The 9,321-nt window shown below is 37.0% G+C and overlaps 1 pseudogene; it reads right to left on the bottom strand.

The window, feature by feature from the left end:
* Positions 1-5,631: 5,631 nt before the first annotated feature.
* On the bottom strand, positions 5,632-9,321 carry LOC147556170 (uncharacterized; annotated as a pseudogene).

Below are 9,321 nucleotides of genomic sequence, written 5' to 3'. Positions count from 1 at the left end.
GGGCAAAAAAGAAAATAACTCTTAAAAAAATCAAACCCAAACTTGTTTTGCATAAATACTATAAAAAATGGTCATAAAACTAATTTTATGTCACTAAATTGGTAATTAGTTCTGGTTCGGCGAAAATAGGTGATCTTAGTTTTACGTAAAATTGCCGGAAAAGAACAAATCATAATTAACAGAAGGTCAAGAATCATCTTTTTTTTTCGAATCAAAATACCACTCCATTTGTGAAGTGAATTTATGTAAGTTTTCCTAAATTCTTATGTTCCATTGACCTGATTTCAGTTCATAAACAGAAGCCAAGAAGGAACGGTTTTCTCTCTCTCGTCTCAGCCCTTTTTCACCCGATTTAAGTTCAGCCCTCTTTCACCTGATTACATTTCAAAGGTAGGTTTTCTCTCTCTCTCTCTCTCTCACTCTATATCATGAACATACGTTATTGTTATTTTCTCTGGTAATTTTTCATTCAAAAAAGCCCTAATGTTCTCTCTCTCTCTATCTATCTCTATATCATGAACAACTAAGAGATTTCGTTACTGTGTGATATTACTTTGTTTTGGACAGATGGTAAAGCCTACTTCATCAAAACAATCAAGTAAGAAAGTATCCATTGATGAACCTCGGTCTAGCAGATCGAAGACAGTTATTGAAGAACAAGTAAGTAGAAGAATGAGCCCTAGAAAAAAGGTATGTAACTGAAAACTTTAACAATTTTCTGTTTCATAAACTTATTCCGAGTACATAATAATGTTTCCTGTAGATTGATCTGTTTCATAAAGTTGTGTACTGGTACAACCAAATAGTTCCAGTAAACCAGTTGATTTCTTGTACACTGGATAGTTTCAAAAAAATTCAACTCTTTCTTACGTAACTATGTAAGACACAGATAAATTTCCAAAAAAATTCAACTCTTTCTTATGTGAGTGGTTTGTTGTTTTCTTTTTTATAAAGCTGTATATTTTACATAGAGGAATTCGCAAAAAATTTTACTACGTACTAGTACAACAAAATAGTTGCAGTAAACCAGTTGATTTCTGGTAAAACAAAATAGTTGCAGTAAACCAGTTGATTTCCTGTACACTGAATGGTTACCATAGTTAAGTTTTATTTATGAAACACACAGATGATTGCCCGAAATTCAATTCTTTCTAATGTCAATGGTTTGCAATTTTTTCAGGTCTCACAAGATGATACCTTAACAGTGGTGCCACAAACAAAAGGAAAGAGAAAACTGGCAAATGTAAAACCTGAAGGAAGGCCAAAAAAGAAGACACAACAAGCTGTACCTGAAGGTGACTCTGCAAGGGCCTGGGTTGGCTCTCCAAGTGAGCCAAAAAATAGACCCGAAAATTTGGCAACCAAGTTGTCCAAGGTGTACAAGATTTCTCTTAAAAACACATGGACCCAGTTGAAAGTAACATATCCAAAATTGAAAAGCAGGCAGAAGGAGTTGCTTGCAGAGTCTCCCTTCAACAACTTGGTGAACGCGTTTCTAAATGACAGGATTGGCCTAGACAGCACAAGCAGACCAAACAAGGCGATATTTGAACTCCTCTGCTTGTATTCCTCTTCCACAGAAACCTTCAACCTAGCTGGCAAAATGTTAAAGCTGAAGCCTCAGGATGTTTCTTTGATTCTGGGCATGCCATTGAGAGGGGAGGTGACAGAGCTTTTCTCGTCCACCAAAGCACTGAAGAAACCACAACAAGATTTTTGTGTAAAGTACTTTGGAGAGGTGCCTCCAAAAGTAACATGCATTATGATGGCTAATGCACTGAGGATGGCGGTTGATGAAGAAGATGAGCTGGATGCCATCAGGTTGATAATCATGTTCATTGCTGCCAATGTTTTGTTTCCTTCAACAACCGGGTACTCGATTCCACCACATATTCTGCTATACCTGGAATCGATGGAAACAATTCAGAGTTATAATTGGCCAGTGGTGGTGCACCAATTCATGATAAACTACATGAATAAGCACCCGAACGACCCGATTAGAGCTTCAGGCTGCCTACTACTCCTGCCTGTGAGTATGTTTAAGTTTATTTCAATTATATATTAGAATTGAAGTGCCTTATTGAATTTACAAATGTGTTTGTCTTATTTAAAGGTATGGTTCTGTGAGCATACTCTATGCTATGAAAGAGAGGAGGGGTATAAAGATGAAATCCCAAGGATTGTAAGGTGGTCTCTTGTGAAAATAACAGATACGTTTGACGAGAAACTAGCCAGCCTGACATCTGAACAGGTATAAAATAACATTTACATACCACTAAACTTGTGGGTATAATGTAAACTAACTTATGTACTGGAAACTGTTTGGTTTACTAGAAACTGTTTGGTTTACTGGAAACTTTTTGGTTTACTGGAAATTTATTGGTTTACTGCTATGGTTATTACTGAAATGTTTTTCATTTTCTTTCAGGTAACTGAAGATTTTGTTTTCCCCCTCAACGAAGAAGAAACCAAGTTGGTGCAAACAATAGAGACCAAGTCCAACGTAAGTGACTTGATTCTTGAGATTGACCAACTTAAGCTAAGAAATGACCAGCTGGAGAAAGAGAATGAAAAGCTTAGGAAAGAAAATGAAGAACTTCAGGCAGAATTGGCAGAAGCTATTGAAGAGAGGCACGATGCATTCAAAGGTTATTCAGATCTACTGGCAGAGGGAATGATTCCAGTAGCCACTTATGTTCGATCAGCGGATGGCATTTTAGTGCTTGTAATGGAAATGAATACAGAGAATGCACCAGAACAACAACAGGAGGCTCGGGAGAAAGAGGAGAAAGTAAAGGAAAAGGGTAAAGAGAGAAAAGAAGTAAAGGAAGTAAAGGAAGTAAAGGAAAAGGAAAAAGAGGAGAAAGTTTCAGGAAAAGAAGTTGCAGCAAAAGGTAAAGAAGTTGAAGGAAAGGAAGATAAGGGAAAAGGTAAAGAAGTTGCAGGAAAGGAAGTAAAGAAAATTGCAGGAAAGGAAGATAAGAAAAAAGGTAAAGTGAGTAATGAGGAAGATTCCGAAAGTGGAGAAGAAGATACGGATGATGAAGAAGGTGAGGAAGAAGACGCTGAAGAAGATGATGCTGAAGAAGATGATGGTGAAGAAGATGATGATGAGAACAGTGAGGAAGATGATTCAGAAGGCAGTAAAGAAGAAAAAGAAGAAGATGAAGCGAGTGAGGAAGAACAGGATGAAGATGAGGAGACAAAGGATGAAAAAAAGGAAAAAAGCAAGGGTGCAAGCAAAGCTGCGAAAAAAGGCAAACTCTAATTTCAGATTAAGAATTTATTTTGGTTTAATCTAATATTGTTCTCTACATTTCGTATTCAGTTATTCAAGTGTTTTTATTCTTATTCGAAAAATAGTAAACATCTGGCTGGTTTTAAGTATTGAAATTCTAATTACGCTCATTAGATCCTCTATAGGAAACTTTTTGATTCACAGTAAATTATTATATGTCTCGGAAATGACTTAGTGTTGTTTTCACTGAACTTATATCAGACAATAACGAGGAAAGCGATGAAAGCAAGGAAAGAGATGCTGAGAGTAAACAAGGCAAACAATTATCTTAACCCACAATTTTGTACGTAACTTTACTAAATGGTCCTCAAAATCAAGTTTAAAATTCTTCTTTTATATCCATTTATAACAGAAATAAGTAACGAGGATTCTAATGAAGAGGACATCCAAATTAATTTGTCAAGTGAGGAGGGGGGCTGGGTTGAAGATACAATGGAAAAGGAGTTATCAAAAGAAAGAGGTAACGTTCTGATATTAAGTTGTCCCCACCATTAAGTTTTGTTCGAAATTTAGAAATATAATACTCCACATGTAATTTATTTACAGATTATAATGTAAAGAGGATGGTGGATCCGAACAATGATTATCCTAGTTTTGATCTCAACATGGAACTCCAGACTCAACTAATTGAGTGGACTCCACCAAAAAAGTCTCCCGTGCAGATTGAAGAAGATGAAAAGTGTACACCAAAGGCCCAAAATTTTGACTATATCACTGAAATGGGAAGACAATCAGTGGAAGAAGTGTCCTCAAACATGAGACAATTTCAATCACCCCATGTAAGCCCTCCCAAAAGAGTAGCATCCAAAAAAGGGAAATGGTCTTCGCCAGTACCAACATCACTTGTGAAGAGGATTAAGAATAATCCAAGGGTGAGGAGGAGAACGGAAAAAGGGACAAGTGAAGTCCCGGTTATTGATTTGGAGATGATTAAACTGAAGAAAGAACCCCGTGTGAAATTGAGTAATTGGAAAATAGGGGGGATATGGCCATATGTGAAAGAGAATGAAAAACCATTGATGGAAGAGTTCATGAAAAGTGGATGGACAAGGTATTATCTATTCCTTCATAATTTTTTTGGTTCATAATTTTTTTTTCAAACAGAAAATTAGTGTGTGTCTGGTACACAGGAAGGTTCCGGGTAAACTGGTTTGTGGTTAGTAAACAAGCCAGTTTCTAGTTAATTATTCTGAGTGACTAATGAATTGTACTTTGTCTTGTACAACCTCGATGTCTGGAACAAGGAACAGCATCACTGCCTAACAACAAAAGATTTAGATGAGCTGATGATGAATAGAGGCTGTGACTCTCAAATAATTGATTGGTTTAAAGACAACTTAATGTTGGCAGATTCGAACATCGACCGTGAAGTGTTGTTCCTATCATCGTTGCTATTTGTAAGTTTCTTAGCCATTACTATAATATATTTAAAGAGGATTTTGTGAATTCACTAGTAAACTAAAAATGACACAATGCAGACAATGATAAGGCAGAAACGCAGTGAAAGAACAATCAAAGCTAATTTAGATGATCGGATTAAGCAACACTTCATCAAAGATCATACAGCAATGTTGTGTGTTCCACTTAATTCAGCATCGACTGATGACTCTTTGGAGGGCCATCACTGGACTTTGTTGGTGTATGATTTTGAGGAGAACGAATGGACGCACTTCAACTCCTTACTTCGTGACATCGACCTGGGAAACAAATGAAACTACAATGCAAAAGAATTAGCAGAAATCCTGGCAGCAAAGATGATAAAGATGAAGTGCGGAAGGAAAAAAATTGCCTCAAAAATCCCATTCATTAAAGATGTTGAATGCCCCCAACAAGGGGACAGGTGAGCCCAGATTTTGGACCATTACAGTACTATGTTATTCCGTACATGAAACTAACTGTGTGTTCCTCAAATTTTAAAAACAAACAGTCTTGATTGCGGTCTCTACGTAATGATAAAGATGGAAGATATATTTCTCGAAAGCATCAAGCATAATTACCCGCCAAAGTGCTCGCAAAAGGAACAATATGCAGACAGAGCAAGGAGAAAGAGGGCAGAAGTAACCTACCAAATTTTTGAAGAGTCAAAGGACGGATGGAGGAGGAGTATTGCAGAAGAAAACTAAAAATTTAAATATCTAAAAGTTTATGTGTTGTTTTGTTAAGTTTACTTAGGAACGGATTATATGGTGTTTGAAATATTAATGGTTTGTCACTTAGAACATTGACATATTTGGATCATTGTTTTGTTAAGTTCATTAATCGAAGTTCAAAAGTGTCTAACTACAACATATTCTCGGAAACAATTCAATGTCCAATACACTACTAAATTTACTTTAAACATAAATTGGAAACTCAAAACATAGAGACAGTAAATTTACAAGCTTCACTTTAGTACACAAATAATGTTTAATTTCCACCACATTACCAGATTCACTGGAAACAAAGATAGAATCCTGCAAAACACAGGCATAGGTTGCAATGTTAAGAAAAACACAGACATAGGTTGTAGATGGAAACATAGAGACAGTACATTTACAAAACTTCAGGAAACAGTTCAATGTCCAACACATTTATAAATTTACTGGAAACAAGATAGCATCCTAAAAAACATAGGTTGGTAGAACTAAATAACTAACTTATATGACACATTATTTACACAAGAAAGGGAGAGCAAAATGTTAACAAAAACATAGGCATAGATTGGAAACTCAAAACATAGAGACAGTACATTTACAAGCTTCACTTTAATACATTTACCAGATTCACTAGAAACAATGAAGGAAACCTAGAGACATAGAGACAGTACATTTACAAAATTCCAGGAAACAGTTCAATGTCCAACACATTACTAAATTTACTGGAAAAAAGATGGCATCCTGAAAACATAGGTTGGTGGCACTAAATAACTAACTTATGTGGCACATAAGTTACACAAAAAAAGAACAGCAGAATGTTAACAAAAACACAGACTCTCTTCATAATCTGAAAAACTTCAACACTGTAGAAGCTATTCAAAATTGTAGAATGCCCGGTGCACACTCTTCCCCTGCTCAAATGAAGAACATTTACAACCACTAAATAGGTTGGTTGCACGAAGCACTGTTGTGATAACAAAGTTGTTTACATCGACCACATACCCTCTGTCTTTTCCGAAAGTTCCCGGAACTTTCAATCCTAACAGTTCGCGGTCTCCCGGGACTCTTCTTGGTTAAGGGAGGAAGTATCATGTTGGCTTTAACGAAAGACTTTGGTGCATCAAAAGTAGGGACATGGTTGATTGAAAGACTGTAGGTCTTACAATAAGCGTCCGTTGTGACAGCAGGATCAAAAAACTTTGAGGAATCACCTCCATGCACTTTAATACACAAGATAGCATGTTCACATGGAATACCTTGAACTTGCCACTTACGACATGAGCAAGTCAGATTAGCAAGATCAACGGAGTGGCTGGGGTTCGACATAACTTCATATTTGAATTCAGAAGACTGAAGACATTTCCAACTGCAAGCAACATTAAATCTGGACTTCATTGTCTCATTGACTTTTGGGCATAGGAATGAGTTCCAGGAGGCCGATTCAATCCTTCGATCGTTCATCATGTTCATTATTTTTACCCGCAACATATCGAGCATGACCGAAATGGGAAGAACTCTCTCGTCCTTTACCCAAGAATTGAAAGACTCCGATAGAGAAGAACAAATCAAACCATACCTATTACTTGGAAAATATACATCGGCCCAGTTTTTAGGATTGACAGAGTACAAAAATGACTGCACTCCATTGCCGCCCATGACAACAAGTTCAGTAGTGTACTTTTGAAAGTCTGGAACAGTTAGCGCCCGAGCAGCTTTAAATATTAGTGACTGGAAGTAGTCAGACTTCTTGGCACCATTTTTGACACGTAAATTCATATTGTTGCGTAAATGCCATACACAATATGAATGGTGGGCCTCTGGGAATATGTTGGAAACTGCATTTATAATATCATGGTGTCGATCAGACATAAACATCAACTCTGGACTACTAGCGACAACTCATCCCAAATTGCAGAAAAACCATGTCCAGTTTGGATCGTTCTCTACATCAACAACAGCGTAGGCAACAACAAACAATCCTGCAATGAATCAGTAATGAATCAGCGTAGGCAACAAACATTTAATTTAATTTCTTACCAGAAAGTTTTCAAAAAACTGGGTAGTGGTCAGAAAATCAGGTAGTTTTCCGAAAACTATACTAGGCCGTACGTACCATCGTTTCCATTCTTTGCTACCGCTGCAAGTATGCATCCTTTGTATTTGGTTTTGGCAAAGGTACCATCAACAAATATTAATGGTCGGCAGTGCTTGTAGCCTTCGATACTCGCTCCAAGAGCAATAAAAATTCTAACAAAACGACGAGAAATTGGATCGACTTGAAGATCAATATGACTATTTGGGTTAGATCGAGATAGTGCATCCACATACCACTGGAGCTTCGCATATGAATCCTCTTCTTGACCATATGTTAAAGAAATAACAGCATTCCGAGCTTTATATGAATAGTAGTAGCTAAGAGCTATACCATAATCCTTTTTAAATGATGTTATAATGTCTTTCGTACTCTTTGTAGGATTCTCTCGGATGTCATCAGCTATTAACTGGCTGACAGCTTCTGTAGACAGCCTAGGCTTACGAGTAGACAATACAAAATCATCACACGTATGGACAGGGTTGAAAGCTTTAAGAACAAACATGGAACGGGACTTTAGAGGAGCAACAGCATGAATGGTCCAACCACAGCTGGGAAATTTGCATATACTAGTTATCCGGGATAGATCATTCTTAAGGAATTTATAATTGTATCCATGTTTTATGGAATATCGACTAAGAGCTTGTCGAAACGCAGGAGCACCCCCGAGAAATTCCTGCCCAATGGATGTAAAAACTTCTGGCCAACTATCTGATCGTAGAGGTTCACTCCTAACGAGCGCAGTAGATGCCTCAGCATGAGTTGTTGAAGAGGGAGATATAAAATCTTGTGGGAAACTGCATGAAACATAACAATTGTGATGTAGATTGTTGCGGAAGCGTAAAAGTAATGGAATCCACCATTGTTAATAAACTAAACTAACGAAATAAAACTGATAAAATAACGATAAACAATAAACTTGATTAATAATAAACTTGATTGATAATATTCTCTGATCTGATTAACAAAGACAGACTGGACTTCTCTTATATAAAGATTGTACTTTCCTAGATAGACTCGAATAAAGAAAGAAGATAACTACTAAGGAAACTTTCCTAGATTGCTTGGACTTTAAACATGGAAACCCTAAATACTAAAATCTGGAAACTACGTTAATGTAGCAACCTGGCCGTTAGGCCCACTAATCTCTTGGCCGAAGGGCCCATTAAGGAGATGGCCTCCATCATACTCCCCGTCCGAGAACGAACTTGCCCTCAAGTGAGACTTAACAAGGCGATCCTTAATTCCCACTTTGCACGAAAGTTGGCGAAAATCTGAAGAAGACAATGATGGACCAAATCACTGACATAAATCTCATATTTCAAAGAATCTCGCAAAAACAAATGTAGGAAAGAAACTTCTAACAAATTGCGACATCTCCCGTCGTCTTTTAGTTTGATGAAGAAGACCACGAACACCACATAATTCACTATGGAAAAATTAACTATGAATTTCATCATCCACTTCATCACTTTCTCTGTTTCGTCCTTCTCGATAATAACTTGAATTATCTTCCCTCGTTCATCTTCGTGAAGTTTAGAAACTCTAAGAAACCTAATATCGAACAGGTGATGGGCATCAACTTCTACACCTATGTTCATTGTTTCTTTGAGAAAAGAGACTCCTACAAGAGGGTGCATGAACTTCTTGGTATTAATGTCTCGTGAAGGAAAATCACTTTCGTCTTCTTCCTCGATCATTGATAGAATTTTGTTCCGTTTGTCAAGAACTTCTTCAATATCATTGATCTCGGTGACCAAAGTAACGTTGGAGAACTGTCTACTTGATTCAATCAT

The sequence above is a fragment of the Eschscholzia californica genome, unplaced genomic scaffold (genome assembly GCF_041429995.1).
Source record: "Eschscholzia californica isolate CP2 unplaced genomic scaffold, dmEscCali1.0.p SCAF_2, whole genome shotgun sequence".
Lineage (NCBI taxonomy): Eukaryota > Viridiplantae > Streptophyta > Magnoliopsida > Ranunculales > Papaveraceae > Eschscholzia > Eschscholzia californica.
The sequence above is the reverse complement of the archived record's forward strand: the minus strand, read 5'-3'. Positions and strand labels throughout refer to the sequence as shown.